The 12,846-nt window shown below is 39.3% G+C and overlaps 1 pseudogene; it reads left to right on the top strand.

Annotated features, from left to right (window-relative positions):
- Positions 1 to 5,256: 5,256 nt before the first annotated feature.
- Positions 5,257 to 6,872, top strand: LOC114083020 (nucleoporin p58/p45 pseudogene; annotated as a pseudogene).
- Positions 6,873 to 12,846: the final 5,974 nt, after the last annotated feature.

Here is a 12,846-nt window from a genome sequence, read left to right as displayed (position 1 = left end):
TTGTCAGGCATTTTGGTCACAATGACAAAAAAGCTAATTAAAACATATCCCCAGCAAATAGAGACATTAATTTTTGTTGAATAAATAAATGAAATATGACTATAATAAAATGAGATTGTATCACACAAAAAATCAAAATGAAAAATAAAAAAAAATTTAGGAAAGGTTTTATTTCATGTACCTAGTATGTACAACAGTTCATAAAGTCATTCCAAGGGAGAAAGCACTTATCTGTGCTTATCTATTGCATAAGTGACCCTGTTTATCAGTCTTTTTTTGGGGGGGAGGGGACAGGATCTCACTAAGTTGATTAGAGCCTTGATAATTTGCCCAGAGGCTGGCCTCAAACTCATGATCCTCCTGCCTCAGTCTCCCAACTTGCTGGGATTACAGGCATGCACCGCTGTACCTGGCTGTTTATTAGTTTTTGATGACTGCATAGCAAGTTACTACAAGCCTATTGGCTTAAAAGAATACCTGTTTTTGGTTCACAGTTCCTTGGTCACAAATCCAGGCATGGTGTTCACAGATTGTTCAGGGTTTCACAAAGCTCTGTTCTCATCTTGAGTTATGAAGTCCTCCTCCAAACTTATACAGAGCTTTATGCAGAATTCCATTTCTTAAAGGATTGAGGTCTCCTATCTTTGTGGGCTGCCAGGGTTGGGAAGAAATGTGCTCCCAACTCCAGCAACTACCAACATTCTTCACAACACTGATTCTCCACACCCCCATCAGCTTAAATGCCCACATTGCAAGAAATCTCTCACACCATGAATTTATTTGCTCAGGAAGAGCCTGGTCTTTTTCAGAGCTCCCCTCATTAGGACAGTCCAACTCACCAATGGATTGATACATTCATGTATCATAGTTGAATGGACTGGGGGAGCGGGTGGAAACTATAGGACGTGGGACCCAGTTGAAGGGAGTAGGTACTTGGGGGCATGCCCTTGTCCTGAGTGTCTGTCACTCCCTCTCTTCTCCCCTACCCCATCACTTCCTTCCCGGCTGCCCTGAGCTAAGCAGCTTTGCTCTGCCATTTTCTTTTGCCATAATGTTCTGTTTGCCTCACCCTGGGCCCAGAAATAAAAGAGCCAGCTGACAATGAACTGAAACTTCTTTACCATGGGGCAAAATGAATCTTTCCTCCTTTAAGTTGTTCTTATCAGGCAATTTGGTCACAGGGTTGGAAAACTGACTAACATAAGGAGCAATATGCAACCAATGCCTGTCTCTAACAACTAGACCCCCAAACTTCACTAAAGTGACCACTCCTGAATCTCCATGAGGTTTATTGTCCACATTCTGGAATTCAGTGTCTTACCATGATGTGCTCATCCATTCCCGAAAATCTGGTGTTACAATTAAATGAACAGATTTCATATTCTAATGAAATTCCAGATGTCCAGATAGCTTCACACTGTATTGTAGAGACTAGGGGCTTCAAATAGTTCAGAGAGAAATTATTAGCACATGCTACCATGATTGCATCCTTCATCTCTCTAATGGTGGCTCCAATCTCCACCTTTACTACCTTTATCCCCAGCCTGCAGAGAACAGCACCCCAAACTTCCTAGCAATGCAGGTCAGAGGTTTCCATTTGCTTCCTAACAATGCAGGTCAGTGAGCAGTGTCAGAGGTTTCCATTTTGCTTTAGCACAGTGAGATCCTTTCTCCAAAGCTAAGGGCCTAGTGTGGGGTTCATCCAATTTCAAGGGTTAATTATACACTTGAAGAAATAACCTGGGTGTTTGCAGACCCAGGAGCCCCATAGTAAGCCAGATTTTGTTTGTGTTAATTACCTGGTCTGCGGGCCCCCAGTGTAACATGCATTCCTGACATTATGGGAGGCTGGTGTCTATATCAACTCAATCTCAATGCACAATACTCCTTAGCATTCTGCCTGTTTCTTTCCTGTCAAGTCCCATGACTAAACACTCAAGGTCATTCCAGGTGAACTGGGCTGGCACAAAATAATCACACAGAGACAGAGAAATACATTTTGGGGGGGTTCTGTGATGGCTCCTCTGACCTTAGGGGTCTGTGGAAAGAGAGAGAGCCACTGGAATTCTTTATTCTTATATAGGGAGGTTCCATGGAACACCCTATCCCAAAGGGCAAAGGCATAGGATTACAAAGGAATAGTTGAGTGTAATTCAACCCTAGTGAGTGCTACCTACTCCTGGAGCCATGCCTTGATATTCGAGCTGGGCAACCCCCAAGTTACTGGGGTCTGTCACTATTGCCAGACTATTGCAGTAATTGTTCAGAGCCTCCTGCTTCAAGACTTCAAAGTGTCTGCATCCAGTGCAGCTCCCGACACCTTCCCCTGGTATAGTCTCCTGGACAAATCAGTGGGGTTTCTTGGTAGAAAGACTGAGGAAATTGTCACTGTATATACTTACCATGATATTCCAGGTCCTTTTTCCTTCAGATATGGACAACATCACAGTTTGGAATCTGAACATTGGCTCAGATTTGGAAATTGAGAATGGAAACATGATTTGTTTTTATTTTTTTAAGAGAGAGAGAGAGAGAGAGAAGAGAGAGAGAATTTTAATATTTATTTTTAGTTCTTGGCGGACACAACATCTTTGTTTGTATGTGGTGCTGAGGATCGAACCCGGGCCGCTCGCATGCCAGGCAAGTGAGCTACCACTTGAGCCACATCCCCAGCCCATGATTTGTTTTTAATTGGTTCAAACACCTTCAGCCTCCTGATCTTCAACTGCTTTTTTATCACAGATACTGAGCACTGTTCTGCAGGCTGACTGTCTGTTTTGACCCTAAGGACACCACCCTTCATGAACCTTCTCCGCAGCCCTCTGCAGGTGGAGCTGCCTTTGCTCTGTGGTTACTGTGGTGGCTTCCCCTCACTTGTGCTAGTTAACTGCCACCACTTGGTCTCCAGCTCTTCAGGACTAGGATTTCTCCTTAGGTATTAATGAGCCTAACTCTGGGATCACCTTTACTACGTTTACCACCAGCCTGCAGAGAACAGCACCCTAAACTTTTTAGCAATGCAGGTCCCTGTCATCAGCTCGTTTCTGAAGACTGTGGTAAAAGTGGGGGGCCTGCTGGGTCTCTTACAAAATATGGGTCTTAGGCCTTCACAAAATCTCTACATTCCACACCCTGACTTCCCTTAGCTTCTGTATTCTATCTGTTGAGAGTTGGACATCATTTTTCCAGTCTTCACAGAGCTCCTGGAGCCTCACAAATTACCTCAACCTAAGCAGCCTTAGCCAGCACCATTTATGACCTGACAGTTATGAATTCCCAAGTCCAGTAATGGGTCTCACAGGGCTAAGGTCAAGGTGTCAGAAGGTCTGTGAAACTTACTGTAAACTCTGGGAATAAATAAGTTTCTAAGCTCATTCAGGATGTTAGAATTCAGTTCCCTGCAGATGTAGGGCTAAAACTCCCAGTTCCTTGCTGACAGTAATTTGGGAGCCAAATTTAGCTCCTAGAGCTCTCTCTCTAGCCCTCACACATAGCCCCTAGAGCACATACCAATCCTTCTTTCACTGAAATCTCTGACATCCTCTCATCTGTTTCTGATGTCCCCTCTGCCTGCCTCTTCTGCAGCATCTCTCTGACTCCAGCCAGAGAAGGTGTCTGCTTTTAAGGATTCATGTGATTTGATTGGGTCACCCAGATAATCCAGGAACATCTCCCTATTTTCAGGTCCTTAACCTTAATTATATCAGCAATGTCCCCTCTGCCATGTGATGCATCCTATTCACTGTTCTAAGGATTAGGGCCTGGGCATCTTTGGGGCTCATTCTTCAGTCACCAATTCTGCTTGTGTTGAAACCCATGAGGATCAAGGAGACATTGCTGCTAGAGAGGAGACAGGGACCCAGGAGCAAAGAGCCCAGAAATAGGGGAATGAATTGGGGAATAGTAACAATGAGGGGAATGGGAGCTCTACTCTGGTGACAAGTTAGGGAATGATAGACATCAAAGAAACAGAAAGGTCTGAGAACCACAATGAGGAATAAGGTCTTTACCTCACCTCCTAACCCAGGAGTGCAATGTCCCTAGGGAAGCACCATGCAGAGAGAAATTGAGAGGGGCTGGGTCCTCGGGAAAACCCAGGCTTCTATTAGGAGGGACATCTTGAAAGGATGCATAATAATTTACTCCTGTCCTGTAAGAAGAGAGGGCACCCACCCTAAGGCTCAGGTCCTTTGGCACCTGCTGCTGAAGATGAGACTTCTGGGAACATGTCTGACTCCAGAACAGGATTTTTTCTGCCCTGCTGTGGGTACCAGAGGCCCAACGAGGAGAGAGGATGTGTCCTTTGTCCTGATAGTCCCAATGTGCATGTCCACACTCTAGGATATTAGGTGGATATTAAGACATTGTTCACAAATAAGAGGTGATTTTATTGAAAAACCTAGTGAATAGGGAGATTCTTAAAATTGAGCTTCAAAAAACAGAAATAGGGAATAGAGGAAAATATTTTTCCTTGTCATATATAATGGGGTGTTGCCAGGAAGCTAAAAAGTTCAGTAGCAGAGAGAAGATAGAAGCCTTTGGGAGAGCGTAAGTTCTCTTGATCTTTCTTCTTCAGTCTCTGGCACATTCCTGACCTGGACCTCGAAGAGTCCAGAGCTCCTCAGAAGCTTCTTCATTCCCATTGATACCCAACCCCAGAGTGGCACCTCCCACCCACTCACAGCCCAGCTCTCTCCTGGGCTGCTCAGGCAAAATTTCAGAGTAATATGACAGCGCCCCCGTGTGGCCACAACGCTGAACACAGAAATCCAGTTCAGCTTTTCCTTCCTACAAAGGATACTTTGGGATCCCAGCACCAGGACAGAGCTCTGCACACTGGGGTCCTCCTATCCCCCATGGTACCAGGTGCAACCCGTTTCCTAAAACCCCAGTGTTATTCATATTTCCGGTCCACTGAATGAGCACAAGCAAGAAAAGTCTCCAACCCATAACATCTGGATCCCAGTTCAGTGTAGACCCACAAAAGTATTAGTGCCCTTAGTCAACTGGATGGGAACTTAGAAGCCAAGTTCCTGTCATTTGTTCTGTCTGTTCCCACTGGAACTTGGGCTGCCACATGAATCAATCCAGTAATTCTCCCACCCTGAGATCTTAGGAGGAGTCTGGGGACATTAGCTTTAAGGAATTCTCATTGTTTTAGTCAGTTTTTCCATCACCATGACCAAAAGAATTGACAATGGTGCTAGGAGCGCGCGGTGGGCGTTGGGCGTGCTTTGGTTTAGTGGCTCCATCCATTTTGGCCGTGGTTCGCGGTCGCCTCTAGGGCTTGAAGTGCCCGCCAAGTCGGAACTGGCCAAGAACAATGCTGCCCGGTCCACTTCGACTTTAAGGCTAGAGGAGGGTCTCCGACCTTTTTCAGGTTGCTGACGGCGTCCAGCCCGAGGCAGCCATGGCCACGGGCTTCTCCTTCGGTTCCGGGTCGCTGGGTTCCACCACCGTGGCGGCCGGTGGGACCAGCACTGGCGGCGGTTTTTCTTTCGGGACTGGAGCATCTAGCAACCCTTCTGTGGGACTCAATTTTGGAACTCTTGGAAGCACTGCAACTCCAGCAACTACGTCTACTTCTTCTGGTGGTTTTGGAACTGTACTCTTTGGATCTAAGCCTGCCACTGGGTTCACTCTAGGAGGAACAAACACAGGAATAGCAACAACTATAACTACAGGACTAACTCTGGGAACACCAGCCACTACATCTGCATCTACAACTGGCTTCAGTTTAGGATTCAATAAACCTGCAGCATCTGCCACACCATTTGCTCTTCCTATTACTTCTACCTCAGCAAGCGGTCTCACTCTTTCATCTGCTCTGACATCAACTCCAGCAGCATCCACTGGATTTACTCTAAATAATCTGGGAGGAACGACAGCCACAACTACAGCTGCATCAACAGGCTTTTCTTTAGGGGGAGCCTTAGCTGGTTTGGGAGGTTCACTTTTCCAGAGTACAAACACAGCAGCATCAGGACTTGGACAAAATGCTTTAGGCCTGACTTTGGGAACTACAGCAGCTACTTCAGCTGCAGGCAATGAAGGCCTCGGTGGTATAGATTTTAGTAGCTCATCAGATAAAAAGAGTGATAAAACAGGAACAAGACCAGAGGATAGTAAGGCACTGAAGGATGAAAATCTACCTCCTGTCATCTGCCAGGATGTTGAAAATCTCCAGAAATTTGTGAAGGAACAAAAACAGGTCCAAGAAGAAATTAGTAGAATGTCTTCAAAAGCAATGCTTAAAGTACAAGAAGATATTAAAGCTCTGAAGCAACTTCTATCATTGGCTGCCAGTGGATTACAGAGAAACACTCTTAATATTGATAAATTGAAAGTAGAAACTGCTCAGGAGTTGAAGAATGCTGAAATAGCTTTAAGAACCCAAAAAACACCACCTGGACTTCAACATGAAAATACAGCTCCTGCTGACTACTTCAGAATCTTGGTTCAGCAATTTGAGGTACAGCTCCAACAATACAGACAGCAGATTGAAGAACTAGAAAACCATCTTGCCACCCAAGCAAATAATTCACATATAACCCCTCAAGATTTGTCAATGGCTATGCAGAAAATTTATCAAACATTTGTAGCTTTAGCTGCACAACTTCAGTCTATTCATGAAAATGTAAAGGTACTCAAAGAACAGTACCTTGGCTGCAGAAAAATGTTCTTGGGAGATGCTGTAGATGTATTTGAAGCCAGGCGAGCAGAAGCTAAGAAGTGGCAGAATGCACCCAGAGTTACTACTGGACCAACCCCTTTCAGCACCATGCCAAATGCAGCAGCCGTTGCCATGGCTGCAACACTTACGCAGCAGCAACAGCCTGCTACAGGTCTGAATGCATTCAAGTTATAGCTTCTTACTGTTCAAATGCTGAACATTTATGTGCATTTTTATAAGTCTTCCTTTTGTGTGAGCCCTGAAAAAATTTCTATGAACAGCTGTTTCAGTACAGTCTAAAACTTGTGATCGACACAATTATAAACACACCTGACAAAAAACGCAGGGTAGTCTAGCAATAATTATACATCAGATATTGACTATTGTGAATTAACTCAATGTTATTTGCTGTATTGCTATAAATACCCTTTAGACTATGGTGTTTCGCTACTGAATTACATTTAAGAATACCATTAGGTTCTAAAATCGTGATTGTATCATTTTTTGTTTCAAAGTCAGATATAATCCATCCATACGTTGCATTTTTCATGTATGATACTGATAGATGGTGCATTCTGACCTTTTTCATACATAATGATTGCAAAGTACCCACATTCAGGATGCAGTGTGATTTTATTGACTGAAGATGTGTTGAAGATCAGTAGATTTGCTTTATGTACTTTGACAAAAAACAGAATACAGGTCCTGTAAGCCAAATTTTGAAGACTATACATCCGAGAATTATTTGTTCCTTTTCAAAATAAGGGCTCATGGACATAAAAGAAAGTAGCAAGAGCAGGAAGAGGACGTTTTGAGATTTGGATTGCATGTTAAGTAGGAAGTGGGGAGTTGAGCAGATGAAAATAGTGAAATATTAGATCTTTTTAGTCCTTGGTTTAATTCCACTTCTAATCAGAGAAAAAAATTTGTGGTGTAGTTCTACAATGTTTCATTTGGTCCTTGGAAAGTAGGGAAACTTTCCTTATTCATTTTTGTCAGGCTTTAACTTAGGAAACTATACTCTTAATGGATATTGAATTTTTTTCTTTAATCATTAATTTTTGAGGCTTGTTTATTCTACAGCATGTGTCTTCTGAGAATTCCATATAATCTGGCAGTAAATTACAATACAAAAATAGTTTTAAAAATACATATTTAGGTTGCATTCAAGCTGCCTGTACCAGAGAAGCATTTTATGGTAACTTTTGGCAGTTTAACGAATTCTTCTTCACATTTGGAGAAAACAGATAATGACTAGATATCAGTAAAGAGTTGATGATGCATCTATGCCAAATCCTCCACATTCCATGGCTGGACACATGTGAATAGTGGCTCACATAGCACTATCTAGTAGCTCTCTAGCTGGCTGGAGTATAGGATTGTATTCTCTCAAGTTATGGAGAGGAAAAATCATAATGGGATTGATTGCTTTGAAGAATCAACCCCCAAATTACAACCATTAGTTCTTAATGATTATTTAACCAGCTAATCAAATCAACCATAGTACCAGTTTACTTTTTAGAGCCAGTATTAATTCTAAAGAAGATCAGATAAGCATGGCTGTGGTTAAGTATTCATTAAATATAATTGATTTCCAATATAATAAAGCTTGAGAAAAGTCAGTTATCTAAAATTACTGTATTCTATGGTAAATAAGTACACTTGAAGCAAAATTACCTGTCGAGGTTGTTTTGGTTGTTTTTTTGTTTGTTTGTTTGTTTTGTTTTGTTTTTACTTTTTTGAATGTAAACTAATTTAGAGGAATTGATAGGCTTTCACTCATACATTTTGGGCTCATGGACATAACATGTATGTTCATTCTATAAATATGAGTTCCTCCTATATGCTAGTTTTGGGGGACATAAAAATAGATGTAGAAATACGATCTTTGCTCTCTGTGGTAGTAGAGAATAATAGCTTAATTTGGATTAATCATTCTGAGGAGCTTTTTGCTTTTATACTTAAATTTTATCTGTGAGTTTTGCCAAGTTGGTAAGTTTTTTCTTTTGCCAGGGGAAATCTTAAGACTTTAGTGTTCTTGCAATTTTAGAGCCTTTAGGAGCTTTCTGATAACGTGGCAGGAATCAGAATGTTTTAGCCTTAACAGTCTTACAGTATTATTACTTTTGAGTTGTTTGAATTTCTAGAACTGAAAATTTACAGAAGTGACAATAATCTTGTATTATGTCTTTCCCTTTTGTTTCTCTAAAGGTCTCCCAGGCTCTGTAGTTCATTCCTTTATAACTTCCCATTCAGAATGCCAGTGGTTTTAGTCACCAGTCATGTCATCCTGATTATGACATAAGCTCTGCTGGTTAAATAACAGTTTTATGAGTTACAGCCCACTTAGTAATGTCCCTGTTTATTGCATTTATATTTTGTGTCCAAGGAGTTATTCCTTGTGCCTTGATACTTTCATGAAATCTTTTAAGTGCCAATAACAAATTCTAGACCATCTAGATGAAATGAGATAGAACTTGTGTGCTGTTTTTATACATCACTGTTGATTAAGGTTTGAGTTATCAGAAGATTTAGTTTTATTTGCATATAGATTCTTGATTTCATTAGAAAGATGGCACAGAACAGATAGCTTTTCTTAAACTACTGGTTTCTGAATGTTTCTGTTGTCTTAGAGTCAGGGGTTGGACTTAAAATGACTTATTGATTCTTCAGCTTTTTTTTTTTTTAATGTTGTTGGGGATTATATCCAGGTTCTCATTCATATTAAACACACACTTTACCACTAAGCTACACTCCCAGAGTCCAATTTTTTTTTAATGAAACAATATACAATAGGACTTAGGCATGTGTGATTTATGGTGGTTTGTTCTGAAGCCTGAAGAAAATTGCTGAAAAACCAGCAGGCTATTTAAGTACGAAATGAGTATCAGTACATGGATAAGTTACATGTTGGCAGATCTTTAGTATACTTGTTCACAAATGCCTCAAGCCTCCTACAAAGACATTTACATTAGGCTGTTCAGTATAATTTTAATTTAGGATGGATTTTTAAAGCATTGTACTAGGATTGGATTTTGCCATTGTGTTTTGACCAACGTTCTTGATGCTTACCTCATGATTTTTCTCATGTGACTTAACTGCTGTTTTTAAGGAGAGCTGAGACATTTATTAGAAATTCCTACTTTCTAGCTTTTAGTGACAGTCTGGATATTTAAGGTGTAGTGTTAAATAGGGAACTTTAAGTATTTTATCCTAGTTTCTTGTGGTTTTGTGATTTTGTTGTATTCAATAACCAAAGGAATGTTCCCCATCAAATAAGTAAGTAAAGTTTTCAAACTGGGGAAAAGGCATTTTTGGTTTTTTAAGAAAAATTATTATTTAAAAAAATGACTTAGGAATTAACTATACTAACTATGTTAGGTATTTTTAGTGACCATAGAAAATTATTTTAAAAAAAGTTTTAGCACTTTAGTCCTTTTCCTGTGAATGCAGTTTTACTTTTAAGAAAGAAAGTAGAATTTATTCTGGAAAATATGAATGACAGTGCTAAATCTCATTTTGTTGTGTGTGAATATATCTTATGGTAACTTTTGTAAAATGTTACTCTACATAAAGATTTCACTTTGGGCAGTCATTGGTATATATTACTATTAACTTGGTTTTATTTATGGAACTAAGAGCCTCTCATTAAATGATTATTCAGATTTTAAAGCAGACTTGAATTGTTTACGTAACTTTTGCCTGAAAGATTTTGATTCTGCTTTCTAATAGTGAAACTAATATATATGGTGGCCAGAGTGTAATATATGCTAATACTTTGGCATGGGAGATATTTATGATGAGTTTTTACTATTAAAAATGTTATACATTTGCCTACTAGTTTTATAAATGATGTTGCCTTCAAAATTTGTATGAAGGTCCAAAACTCAAACTATCATGTATCTGTTGTGCAATGGAAAGTCTTGTCATTGTTAGCTATATGAGTTCTTCATATCCTGAATATTGATGATTAGAGAAACTATGTTCTGTTGCTCTTAAAAACAGACCCACACACAACAACAACAAAAACATGCTATTTGAGTAACTCTTATGACTTATAAGGCTGAGGACTGTGGTGTGCATTGTTCTTTAGGGTCTTCCACCAGCAGTGCCTCCTTTTAACATGTGACACTTAAGTCTCTCTATGTTAAAGAAACTGGACATGTGTTTTCTACATATTATTTTTGTTAGGAATAAAAAAAGGTAATATGCTTATTTTCTTTTTTCTATAGTAACATTTTACAAAAGAGCTGCTAGGCAGGTATTATATTCTCAAATTGATCTCAAACTGGATGTAAAAGCTTAAATCCTTTTTTATTTATTTTTTTAATAGTAGCATAAGAACTCTGGCCGCTATTAGTTATTAATCTTTATTTTCTGGATAGAAGCTATTTGAAAAGTCCAGTTTCTGTCCCAGTGTGTAGCAAAATGTAGTTCCTCATTTTTTGTTTTTCTTTTTTTGTTTTGTTTTTTAATACTTTATAGTTTTACACTACCTTTTGAATATACAAACCTCATTCATCATTGAACAACTTGAAGGCTTTGATTTCTTTAAAAATTTTAATTTTAATATGTATTACTTTGGCATTCCCTCAACTTTTGAGATGCACTGATCACTGTGCTTGAAAAAGACAAGACTGAAGATTGTACTATGAAATCTATTGAGTAATTTTCATAAATTATTTATCAAATGAGATTTTTAGATTTTTGTATTCTGCTTAGCTTAAAAAAAAATAGTAGTTAAAAAGAGAGGCTAGTAAGTTTGATGCTATTTTTGCCAGACAAACTCAGCCGAAATCTTTAAAGTAACAGATGGGAAAAGGATGACTAATCGTTCTGTATCTGAGTACATTTCCCAAAATGTTGGAAAGAAGCTTCTGAATTGAAATCTTGAATGTATTGAATTTGTCAAGGTACACAGCGGTGCCTTTGTAAATGTTCATTATCTTATTTAATCAGGTGATAAGTGGTGTAATGTAGCTGAGCTGAAGAATAGAACTCAATTATCACTTTTTGTGAACAAGTTGGAATTGTCATGTTACTGTGTAATTGGTTTGCTTTAAAATGAACAATAAATTTAATAAAATAAAAAAAAAAGAATTGACAATAACAATCACAGGAGGAAAAGTTTATCTGGAGCTCAGAGTTTCAGAGGTCTCAATTCATAGATGGCCAACTTCATTGTTCTGGGTCCAAGGTGAGGCAGAACATCATGGCGGAGGAAAGCAGCTCAGGATATGGCAACAGAAAGCAGAGTTCTGCTCACCAGGGACAAAATATAAACCCCAAAGACATGCCCCCAGTGACCTACCTCCTCCAGTCACACTGTCCCTGCCTGCAGTCACCTCACCCTCCCCAGTTAATCCATGTCTGTAGATTAATGCACTAATAAGGTTAGGGCTGACATAACCCAATCATTACGTCTCTAAACTTTCCTGCACTGTCTCACACATGAACATTTTGGGGACACCTCATATCTAAACTGGAACATAAATTCATTTCATACTTTCATTTCTCTGACCTTAATGTTAACCATGAAGGGTATTGGCAAGATTGGGTCTAAACTCAAGAGATGAAGTACATATGGAGAATTCAAGGTCCTTGAACACCAAAAAAATAAAGGATTCTCAGAAGTAGATCTAATCTAATGAAGTATGAGCTGAAAACTGAGTCAAGTGGGTGAGTAAACACAGTTTTATATTATTATCCTCAGGAAAAAAAACAATAACAGTAAAAAAACAAAAATGAACACAAAAATTTTAAAACAAATTGCTTCCACTAAAAGGATCTACCTTGTCCACAAATTTAGATTTTTACCCTATAATTATTTATTTTGATGAGCACTTTTGATGTGATCATCATATCAAAAGTAAAATATATTCAGATTCATTCATTGAACAAATATATGTATACACACACAATCTGGCAGGCAATATTGTAATTGTTCTGGGAAAATAGCTTTAAAAAATAACAAAAATCCATACTTCATGGGGTGTTCATTGTAGTTTTAGGAGATTAGGAGACAAAGTATAAACTAAATGACAGTGGCATGGTTTATCAGGTCATGATTTATGCTGTGGAGAAAAAAATCAAGGCAGGAAAAGTATGTAGAAGGTAATAAGTATGAGAATTGGAATTTTCTAGAAGTCAGGCAACACTGAGACCAGAGTCAG

Source organism: Marmota flaviventris, chromosome 6, assembly GCF_047511675.1.
Source record: "Marmota flaviventris isolate mMarFla1 chromosome 6, mMarFla1.hap1, whole genome shotgun sequence".
NCBI classification, from domain to species: Eukaryota; Metazoa; Chordata; class Mammalia; order Rodentia; family Sciuridae; genus Marmota; species Marmota flaviventris.
The sequence above is the reverse complement of the archived record's forward strand: the minus strand, read 5'-3'. Positions and strand labels throughout refer to the sequence as shown.